The sequence below is a fragment of the Monodon monoceros genome, unplaced genomic scaffold (assembly GCF_005190385.1).
Source record: "Monodon monoceros isolate NGI ecotype Baffin Bay Population unplaced genomic scaffold, NGI_Narwhal_1 Super_Scaffold_20, whole genome shotgun sequence".
Lineage (NCBI taxonomy): Eukaryota > Metazoa > Chordata > Mammalia > Artiodactyla > Monodontidae > Monodon > Monodon monoceros.
This window is the reverse complement of record NW_021703777.1, coordinates 74,763,579-74,774,985: the sequence shown is the minus strand read 5'-3', so window position 1 is coordinate 74,774,985 and position 11,407 is coordinate 74,763,579. Positions and strand designations below refer to the sequence as shown.

At 44.1% G+C, this 11,407-nt stretch overlaps 1 protein-coding gene across 8 annotated transcripts in view; it reads left to right on the top strand.

Annotated features, from left to right (window-relative positions):
* The first annotated feature begins 1,393 nt into the window (after window positions 1–1,393).
* The window catches only part of TBC1D1 (TBC1 domain family member 1), a 288,411-nt gene continuing 278,397 nt past the window's right edge, over window positions 1,394–11,407 (top strand). For 7 of the 8 annotated variants that reach the window (XM_029236067.1, XM_029236069.1, XM_029236070.1 and 4 more), the window contains exon 1: window positions 1,489–1,623. The gene's annotated coding sequence lies outside the window, so the exon portion shown is untranslated. Of the gene's footprint in view, window positions 1,624–11,407 lie in introns of all 8 variants that reach the window. The other variant, XM_029236066.1, reaches the window with a different exon arrangement.

Genomic DNA, 11,407 nt, shown 5'->3' with positions numbered 1-11,407 from the left:
GTGGTAGAGTTGGGACTCGGGTTCACGTCCAACCCTATAGCTCAAATTCAGCTACTTCCCTAAAGTTAGCCTGCAGCTAACACTAAGCAAAAAATCCTGAGAGATGCCGTTCCCTTCTGCCGCTGCCTAGCCCCCTGCCCACCTACCCCACGTCCAGCTCCCCCTTCTTCCTGCTTTCCCCTCTCTGCTAAGTCCCCCACTTTCCTCAGATCCCTCTACCTACCTCCCGGAGTGAAACTGCCCCCTTTTACCTGGTGGGACAGGGATTTGGGAGGTTTGCCTGTTTCCTGCACACTGCCGTTTAATCCTAGGAGCCCGCTTTCTCAGACGTCTTACATCTCCCTGGTGTCTCTCCTAGGCCGCTGGGAATTTCTCCAAACCTGACTCGAGGGTTGGGAACACCGAGGTGTGTGTGTGTGCGTGTGTGTGTGTGTGTGTGTGTGAGAGAGAGAGAGAGAGAGAGAGAGAGAGAGAGAGAAACGTGCGTGCGCTAGACCAGGAGGAAGGGGAAAAGCGCCCAATGTAGCCTCTGCGTCACTCCGCAGTTCGGGAACGGGTTTACTGGTGGTTTTGTTGTTGTTGTTGTTGTTGTTGTTGTTTTTACTGGTGTTTAATAGGGGAGGGCACTTCAGCCTCCGACTCTTCCCTGAGTCCCCGATTTTCGACCCTTGCCTGCAAGCCCCGCATAGGATGCCAGTGCCGAATTCACTCCCTGCCTAGGACGGGAAGAAGGGGTGATGCGGGGGAGAGTCAGGTGGCTTGATCGCCTTGCTGTGTTCTGTGCAGTCTTCACCCGGTCCATTTCTGAGAGAGAAGGCGAGAGTGCAGATGAGGCGAGGCTACTGCAGGGGAGCGAAGAGCTGGATGGCAGTGCCACCTGCTGAGAGCCTCGCAGGCGGAGAGCGCGGCGGGCAGTGCCACCTGCTATAAATAGGCCGCCGAAGACAGGGTGTGCGACCGTACATCCCTCCTCGAGGGCCTTAATCACGCGCGGGGCTCCGCGTCCCCGGAGCCCTAGGCGTTCGGCGGCCAAGACCCTGCTCTGGGGCTGGGTGGGGGCGGCGCCCGGCACACCGTCTCCCGGGCCGCGGCTGGAGGCCGAGGGGGCAGGTTGAGGATGGACAGCTGGGGAGGGGAGAGAGAGCGAAGGGAGGGAGGCCGCGACGGACCCGCACTGCAGCAGCTGTTGTCCGTGTGTGACTTTCCCGTCCCGGCCATGCCGCTCGCAAGTCAAACAGCGCAGTGGAGAGGGAGGAAGCATCGCTTCTCCCTCTCAGGTCCATGGGGACCGAGTTGGGAGATTCCCGGGTTCTGCCCTCCCCTCGCCTCCCCTGCGCTCGCCCTGCCGCGGAGGAGGAAACGCGAGTCGCGCGCAGACACCTCCTCCTCCGCCGCCGCCGCCGCCGCACCCGCGCCTCGGTGCCTGTTGCTACCGCCGCCGCGGGACCCGCCGTGTCCTCAGCCGGCAGGAGAAGACGCGGGAGTCTTCCCGGCGCCCCACGGCGGGAAGAGAACAGCCCGCCGGGCGCGATGCGCGCCCCGCCCGCCCAGGCCGTCCCCGGGCTGCCTCTAGCACTTGCGCGCCGCGGCCGGGCCGCGGGCTCTGAGCGCGCCGCCGCACAGGTAGGCGCTTCCTGGGGCCTCCCCCACGCCAGCCCGCCAGCTCCTCGCGGGGCATCCCTGCCGACCCCAACCCTAACAGGCCCCTGCGCGCCCGGGCCCGCGGAAAAGCTGGAATCGAGCGCTCCAGGGACGTTCCTGCTGTCCTTGCCGCGCGTGGGTCTCTCGGGGGGAGGAAGCTCATTGCCACCTCGTTGTCCCCTACTTGGACGACAGCGAAACTCGTTCTTCGAGTTAAGAAGGACCCTGGAGCTCCTGCAGGCACCCTCCCTCTGCCCCGCCCTTCACTCCCGCTCGCAGTTCTCGCATCTCCCCCCTCCCCGCTCCCGCCAGATACCACTAGGGCTAGTGTGTTTGTAAGGCGACCAGACGGAGGAAGGGCGGTCAGAGTCACCCCAGGTCACCCTGTAAAAGTTCAGGGTACTTTGCAGTAGCAACTTTGGCAGCTCCACCAGTGCGCTCAACTTTACTTTCTTTCTATGGGCACATCCTGTACCAGTCATTTTGAAATCCTGCTTAATTGTTTCTAGCAGCTTCCGGATCGGTCTGTGATAATGAGAACCCCTCAAACTTCGCCACACGTTGTTGTGGGTGTGAGTGTGTGTGTGTGTGTGTGTGTGTGTGTGTGTGTTTAAAAGAGATGTCATTAACTTTGAAATCCACCTAGAGGCGGCTTTTCGTGTGGCGATTTCATTTAACTAGATTGTTCTCTGGAAATTACTTAAAAAGGAAAAAAAAATCGAAACTGATATGATTGTTCCTCCCACCAAACAGTTTAGTTTTCAGAGTGCCCTACATTAATTCATGGGTATTCACTTCATAGATCGCTCGTTCGTCCTTTTAGATAATTGGGTGATTTCATTTATTAATATAATCAGACTTTGAAAGAGCATTTTAAAATGACCTGGTTTAAATGGGTCACATCCACGAAACTCAGCTATCTCTACAAGGCCAAACTTCTAAACTTTTTGCTCTGTCCTTAAATGGAACTGCAGAGGCCTTGATAAAAACCCCTTCTTTGGGAAAGCAGAAATTCATTCTCTTCCCCAGACTTAAGATGAGATTGGTGGGAGCTGAAGCACGGCCACCTCTGGATTTTGTTGTGTTTTGGGAGCCTGCTGTGGGTGGGAGGGGTCGGGATGAGGAATGAACGGAGAGCTGTTCCAAGAGGCTGCGAATCCACCTTGCAGAACGACTCTTCATGTTTCTGAACACCTGATGTTCTGTCACTATCTTGGTCAGGGATCCCTGAAACAGCTGGGTTCCGCACCGTTTCCTAGAGTTGAGATGGCTTCTCTTGCTTGGGGAGGAGGTCTGCCTCCTGCTTGTCCCCTTTCTGGGAACCCTGAAGAATGTCTTAAGGAATAAGGACGTTGCATGAAAAAGTTTGCATAAAATAGGATTGACTGGGAATTCTCCGGGTCCAGTGGTTAGGTCTCTGCCCTTGCACTGCAGGGGGCCTTGGTTTGACCCCTGGTGGGGGAACTAAGATCCTGCAAGCCGCCTGGTGTGGCCGATAAATAAATAAAAATAGAATAATTAGTAAAAATAAAATAAATAAATAAATAAAATAGGACTGACTGCTTTTGTAAACAAGTGTTTTACAGCTCTTTGAAGTGGAAAGCTATGGCAGTCTTGAATCTGCCAGTTTCTTTTTTTTCCTACCAAGGTATAGGGAAAAAAGGCCATAAAAAGTGCTTGCTCTCCAGAATTCTCTATTAAGTACCCATTGACAAAACATGAGCTACTGGATAGTGAGCACAGCTGTGAATTAAAGGGCGCTGTGGAAATGTTTAGGGGAAATTTTCTGAAGTGAACACAGTGGAGTATCCTGAGATTATCAGCTGAGTGCAAGGAGATATAAAAGGACTAAGTGTGGCTCAAAGTAGTAAATGAAATAATCAAGCGATATTTAAGATAGATGCCTTCATGTGGATTTGTCCAGCCACTGGCAAGCCAGTAAAATGGGGGAAATGTCCATTGGTGTAGGTATAAATTATTAGCATCAAAGTAAAGTTTTGTAAATGGAACTCTCCACTTAGTCTACCTTTATCTTTCCCACTGAGAGCTCTGGAGATTTCTCCTTTCGCTATGGTAACATTTCTGGTTGGGTGTTAACCTTTTATCCCATGTGACATTGCTTGTCATAGTACCAGGCGGTCTGAGGAAGAAAAGGGCAACTCTGAAGAAATAATTCAACTTGCCCCTCTTCCCTTATTACCAGCTGTTGATGGTCTCTGTGTCCCACTCCCCTAGGAGGCCACCTTCACCTGGGTGAAGTGGAGGGACCTGTGTTCGAATCCTGGTTCTGCCACTTGCTGCTAGTATGACCTTGAGCAAGTGACCTCATTTTTCTGTGCCAGCAACTTCCTTCTGGTCTCTCATCTTTAAACTGGAGCCGATAATGATCATTATAGTCCATAATAGTCCTTATTTGGATATGATCAGTAATGGTCCTTATTGGCCAGGGTTGTTGTGAGAGCTAAACCTGTTAACAGACTCACAGTTAGTGGTATTATGTGTTAACAGTTAATATTATTACTTTTAGGAGAATAACTTAAAGCATCCATGCAGCAGGGAGGGTTAGACATAACCCGTAGAGGCCAACTGGGACCCCCCCAACCCCTTTATCCTGTGTAATACAGTAGAAAATACAAGAAGTGACAGTGGCATTCTAAAGGACTAGGCTTGAATTAGCTCTGATTTATATGGGAAGGGAACCACTCAAAACTGCATTACTTTATGTGTCAAATTAGAGAGGCAAATCCTAGTACTGGAGCATCCTTGATGATGTGAATGTTAGAAGCACTGACTCCAGGAGCTCTGCCTGATACTGAAATAGCCGACGGCTCCAAGGATCTTTGGGACTTGTGGGCGATTCCTGGGTGAGCAGCACACTGCTCTGATTGGGTGGGATTCTGTGCAGGAAATGGACAAACAGCTGAGCCAAGCCAGTGATCCCACTGCATGAGATTATTCAGGTGGCAGAATAATCCTGTTCGGCCTCATGCCTACTCTTTCTAGGGTAAAGAACAGAAAAATTAAGTCATTGATTCTCAAGGGGAAATGAGTGGCCACTCGGGGTTCCCTGTCTATCCTGCAGGTCCCTGACAGCTAATCAGTACTGACTGGCTCCTAACCTGGCCTGGAGCTAGAAGCTTCCAACAGCCCTCCTTCATCCATCTATCTCGCCCTCCTGCCCTCCCACCAGCATTCTGAGGAGGTGAGAGGGGAGGCTGGAGCAGGGGCTGTGGTATGGTTAGCTACTGGGAAGTCCCCATCCTACTCTCTGTGGCTTGCTGGGAGGGAGTGGAGGGGGCCTGCGAAGAGAGGGGATTCCCAATGGCGTCCAGCTAACTCCCACCATCACCTCTCTCGCTTCCTCCCACCCTTTCTTCACATACCTCTCCCACATTTATATTCTTGAAGGGAAGATGAGAGCAGCTTTCTATCCCCACACCATGCCAGGGACATGTGGTATTATACATTATGAAAATGAGATTCACCAGATTTTAGAGACAGAAGAAAACTTGAGGATGGTCTTGTTCCATTCTTTTATAAGAATAAACTTGAGATTTGGAGAAGTAACTTGTTTTCTCAACTTCACACTTGAAAGTGTTTTCGTAAGAAAACTGAGGTTCTTTGCAGCACGTGGATGGTAGTCAGGGGCTTGGATTGTCCTAATTCTGTCACCAAACTTGGACAAGCCATTTGGCTTCTCCAGTTTCCTCATTTCCCTCACATATGAGGGAAATTTCTGAGTGGCTTGAAAGGACCTTTCTAGCTTTAAAATTTTGTGATTCTAGGTGTGTGCTTCCAGGGATACTTAGCATAGAAGGACTCACTAACAAGGTTATTGGAACTGTTCTAATAAGAGAGTATCTTTGTGTTGTGAGTTCTACCATGTTTGTGGGCTCTGGTGGGTAGGAGTTGTGTAGAACACAGGCGGTCTCTGTAAGGGATAGGGCTTGTCCACAGATGACTCTACTATTGGGAACACAACTAGATGCTCACCAGAATAACAGATCAGGGTATTTCTTTTTTCTTTTTCTTGAGGACATTACTTTTTAATGCATAGAATAATAACAGGTGGATCATGATGATTTCATAATGATAATTTTGAATTAAGAAAAGGACAATTTATTTTATTTCTTCTGTGTAAAACATGTTACCTACGTTTACCGGGTTCTAATTAAGAATTTAAACAATGAAATGTATATATATGTAATTTATTTTTAAAATTCTGTTAAAATATAGTTAAAAAAATCACACAGAGGGCTTCCCTGGTGGCGCAGTGGTTGAGAGTCCGCCTGCCGATGCAGGGGACACGGGTTTGTGCCCCGGTCGGGGAAGATCCCACATGCCGCGGAGCGGCTGGGCCGCTGGGCCTGCGCGTCCGGAGCCTGTGAACCGCAACGGGAGAGGCCGCAACGGTGAGAGGCCCGCGCACCGCAAAAAAAAAAAAAGAAAAAAAAAATCACACACAGAGATAAATCTTATTTATTTGAAAACATTTTCTTATATGAATTATTTACCCATTTGTGCTGGGTACCTAAGTTTTCTACCCCCCAGATTACAGAGAATTAGCGAAGAAGTAACTTTTTAAGAAGTGTGGCACTATCAGCTCTTCCTTCCCCTGAAGTCCCTAAATAATAAAATTTACCGTATTTTATAAGATTGCAGCTTTATTTCATTCAAGACCCCTATGGTAGTGTTTGGGAAATAATCGTTTGGGTGAAGTAGGACAAGCACTTGGATTGTGTTCCTCTTCTTATGTTTTCCTCTTCTTATGTTTTCCTTGTAGTCCCTCTTACCTGTCCATGGCACTGCCCTAGCCACGCAAATCTAGGAGAAATCAGTGAAGGCTGTCTCAGATCAGAGTATTTCTTACTGAGGTCTGAGACACAAGATGCTTCCTGGAATAAGTGGCTCTACCTGGGGCCTAAAGGATGGTCACAGATTGCGTGAAAATGACGTGGATTGAGATGGCTTAAAAAATAATCTGGTGGTTTGTTAGGATTCTTCGAATGGTTCTTCTGTTTCATGGAACTTTTGTTTTTCTTTCTTTAAATTTAATTTTATTTATTTTCTTTTTTAAAAATTTTATTATTATTATTTTTGGCTGCATTGGGTCTTCATTGCTTTGTGTGGGCTTTCTCTAGTTGCTGTAAGTAACTACTCTTGGTTGCGGTGTGCGGGGTTCTCACTGTGGTGGCTCCTCTTGTTGTAGAGCACGGGCTCTAGGTGCATGGGCTTCAGTAGTTGTGGCACGCAGGCTCAGGGGTTGTGGCTCGCGGGCTCTAGAGCGCAGGCTCAGGAGTTGTGGAGCACGGGCTTAGTTGCTCGACGGCATGTGGGATCTTCCCGGATAAGGGCTCGAACCCGTGTCCCCTGCACTGGCAGACAGACTCTCAACCACTGCGCCACCAGGGAAGCCCTGTTTATTTTCTTATACAGCAGGTTCTTATTAGTCATCCATTTTATACATATCAGTGTATACATGTCAATCCCAATCTCCCAGTTCATCACAGCATCCCAACCCCCACCCCCTGCCACTTTCCCCCGCCTTGGTGTCCATACGTTTGTTCTTTGTATCTGTGTCTCAATTTCTGCCCTGCAAACCAGTTCATCTGTACCATTTTTCTAGGTTCCACATATATGCGTTAATATACGATATTTATTTTTCTCTTTCTGACTTACTTCACTCTGTATGACAGTCTCTAGATCCATACACATCTCTACAAATGACCCAATTTCCTTCCTTGTTATGGCTAAGTAATATTCCATTGTATATATGTACCACTTCTTCTTTATCCATTCGTCTGTTGATGGGCATTTAGGTTGCTTCCATGACCTGCCTATTGTAAATAGTGCTGCAGTGAACATTGGGGAGCATGTTTCTTTTTGAATTACGGTTTTCTCTGGGTATATGCCCAGTAGTGGGATTGCTGGGTCATATGGTAATTCTACTTTTAGTTTTTTAAGGAACCTCCATACTGTTCTCCATAGTGGCTGTATCAATTTACATTCCCACCAACAGTGCAAGAGGGTTCCCTTTTCTCCATACCCTCTCCAAGATTTGTTGTTTATAGATTTTCTGATGATGTCCATTCTAACAGGTGTGAGGTGGTACCTCATTGTAGTTTTGATTTGCATTCCTCTAATAATTACTGATTTTGAGCCGCTTTTCTTGTGCTTCTTGGCCATCTGTATGCCTTCTTTGGAGAAATGTCAGTTTAGGTCTTCTGCCCATTTTTTGGATTGGGTTGTTTGTTTTTTTAATATTGAGCTGCATGAGCTGTTTATATATTTTGGAAATTAATCCTTTGTCCGTTGATTCATTTGCAAATACTTTCTCCCATTCTGAGGGCTGTCTTTTTGTCTTGTTTGTAGTTTCCTTTGCTTTGCAAAAGCTTTTAAGTTTCATTAGGTTCCATTTGTTGATTTTTGTTTTCATTTCCATTACTCTAGGAGGTGGATCAAAGAAGATCTTGCTGTGATTTTTGTCAAAGAGTGTTCTTCCTATGTTTTCCTCTAAGAATTTTACGGTGTCCAGTCTTACATTTATTTCTCTAATCCATTTTGAGTTTATTTTTGTGTATGGTGTTAGGGAGTGTTCTAATTTCATTCTTTTACATGTAGCTGTCCAGTTTTTCCAGCACCACTAATTTAAGAGACTGTCTTTTTTCCATTGTATATCCTTGCCTCCTTTGTCATAGATTAGTTGACCATAGGTGTGTGGGTTTATCTCTGGGCTTTATATCCTGTTCCACTGATCTATATTTCTGTTTCTGTGCCAGTACCATACTGTCTTGATTACTGTCGCTTTGTAGTATAGCCTGAAGTCAGGGAGTCTGATTCCTCCAGCTCCGTTTTTTTCCCACAAGACTGCTTTGGCTATTCAGGGTCTTTTGTTTCTCCATACAAATTTTAAGATTTTTGTTCTAGTTCTGTAAAAAATGCCATTGGTAACTTGATGGGGATTGCATTGAATCTGTCGATTGCTTTGGGTAGTATAGTTATTTTCACAATATTGATTCTTTCAATCCACGAACATGGTATATCTCTACATTTGTTTGTATCATCTTTAATTTCTTTAATCAGTGTGTTATAGTTTTCTGCATACAGGTCTTTTGTCTCCCTAGGTAGGTTCATTCCTAGGTATTTTATTCTTTTTGTTGCGATGGTAAATGGGAGTGTTTCCTTAATTTCTCTTTCAGATTTTTCATCATTAGTATATAGGAATGCAAGAGATTTCTGTGCATTAATTTTTTATCCTGCAACTTTACCAAATTCATTGATTAGCTCTTGTAGTTTTCTGGTGGCATCTTTAGGATTCCCTAGGTATAGTATCACATCATCTGGAAACAGGGACAGTTTTACTTCTTCTTTTCCAGTTTGTATTCCTTTTATTTCTTTGTCTTCTCTGATTGCCATGGCTAAGACTTCCAAAACTATGTTGAATAATAGTGGCGAGAGTGGACAGCCTTGTCGTGTTCCTGGTCTTAGTGGAAATGCTTTCAGTTTTTCACCATTGAGAATGATGTTTGCTGTGGGTTGTTTGTATATGGCCTTTATTATGTTGAGGTCAGTTCCCTCTATGCCCACTTTCTGGAGAGTTTTTATCATAAATGGGTGTTCAATTTTGTCAGAAGCTTTTTCTGCGTCTATTGAGATGATCATATGGTTTTTATTCTTCAATTTGCTAATACGGTGTATCACATTGATTGATTTGCGTATATTGAAGAATCCTTGCATCCCTGGGATAAATCCCGCTTGATCATGGTGTATGATCCTTTTAATGTGTTGTTGGATTCTGTTTGCTAGTATTTTGTTGAGAATTTTTGCATGTATATTCATCAGTGATATTGGGGTGTAATTTTCTTTATTTGTGATATCTTTTTCTGGTTTTGGGATCAGGGTGAGGGTGGCCTCATAGAATGAGTTTTGGAGTGTTCCTTCCTCTGCAATTTTTTGAAAGAGTTTGAGAAGGATGAGTGTTACCTCTTCTCTAAATATTTGATAGAATTCACCTGTGAAGCCATCTGGTCCTGGACTTTTGTTTGTTGGAAGATTTTTAATCACAGTTTCAATTTCATTACTTGTGATTGGTCTGTTCATATTTTCCATTTCTTCCTGGTTCAGTCTTGGAAGTTTATACCTTTCTAAGAATTTGTCCATTTCTTCCAGGTTGTCCATTTTTTTTGGCATAGAGCTGCTTGTAGTAGTCTCTTAGGATGCTTTGTATTTCTGCAGTGTCTGTTGTAATTTCTCCTTTTTCATTTCTAATTTTATTGATAAATAAAATTAATTTAAAATTTTATTAAAAATAAAATATTAATTAAAATAAAAATTTTAATAAAAAAATTAATTTATTATAAAATAAAATTTTATTGGTTAATAAGTTAATTTTATTGATTTGAATAAATCCCTCTTTTTCTTGATGAGTCTGGCTAATGGTTTATCAATTTTATCTTCTCAAAGAACCAGCTTTTAGTTTTATAGATCTTTGCTATTGTTTTCTTTGTTTCTGTTTCATTTATTTCTGCTCTGATCTTTATGCTTTCTTTCCTTCTGCAAACTTTGGGATTTGTTTGTTATTCTTTCTCTAGTTCCTTTAGGTGTAAGGTTAGATTGTTTATTTGAGATTTTTCTTGTTTCTTGAGGTAGGCTTTTATTGCTATAAACTTCCCTCTTAGAACTGCTTTTGCTGCATCCCATAGGTTTTGGATTGTCGTATTTTCATTGTCATTTGTCTCTACATAATTTTTGATTTCCTCTCTGATTTCTTCAGTGATCTCTTGGTTGTTTAGTAATGTATTGTTTAGCCTCCATGTGTTTTGTGTTTTTTACGGTTTTCTCCCTGTAATTGATTTCTAATCTCATAGCGTTGTTGTTAGAAAAGATGCTTGATATAATTTCAATTTTCTTAAATTTACTAAGGCTTGATTTGTGACCCACGATGTGATTTATCCTAGAGAATGTTCTGTGCGCACTTGAGAAGAAAGTGTAATCTGCTGTTTTTGAATGGAATGTCCTCTAAATATCAATTAAATCTATCTGGTCTATTGTGTCATTTAAAGCTTGTGTTTCCTTATTAACTTTCTGTCTGAATGATCTGTCCATTGGTGTACGTGAGGTGTTAAAGTCCCCCACTATTATTGCGTTACTGTCGATTTCCTCTTTTATAGCTGTTAGCAGTTGCATTATGTATTGAGGTGCTCCTATGTTGGGTGCATATATATTTATAATTGTTATATCTTCTTCTTGGATTGATCCCTTGATCATTATGTAGTGTCCTTCTTTGTCTCTTGTGACAGTCTTTATTTTAATGTCTATTTTATCTGCTATGAGTATTGCTATTCCAGCTTTCTTTTGATTTCCGTTTGCATGGAATATCTTTTTCCATCCCCTCACTTTCAGTCTGTATGTGTCCCTAGGTCTGAAGTGGGTCTCTTGTAGACAACATATATATGGGTCTTCTTTTTGTATTCATTTAGCAAGCCTGTATCTTTTGGTTGGAGGATTTAATCCATTCATGTTTAAGGTAATTATCGATATGTATGTTCCTATTACCATTTTCTTAATTGTTGTGGGTTTGTTTTTGTAGGTCCTTTTCTTCTATGTGTTTCCCACTCAGAGAAGTTCCTTTAGCATTTGTTGTAGAGCTGGTTTGGTGGTGCTGAATTCTCTTAGCTTTTGCTTGTCTGTAAAGCTTTTGATTTCTCTGTCAAATCTGAATGAGATCCTTGCTGGGTTGAGTAATCTTGGTTGTAGATTCTTCCCT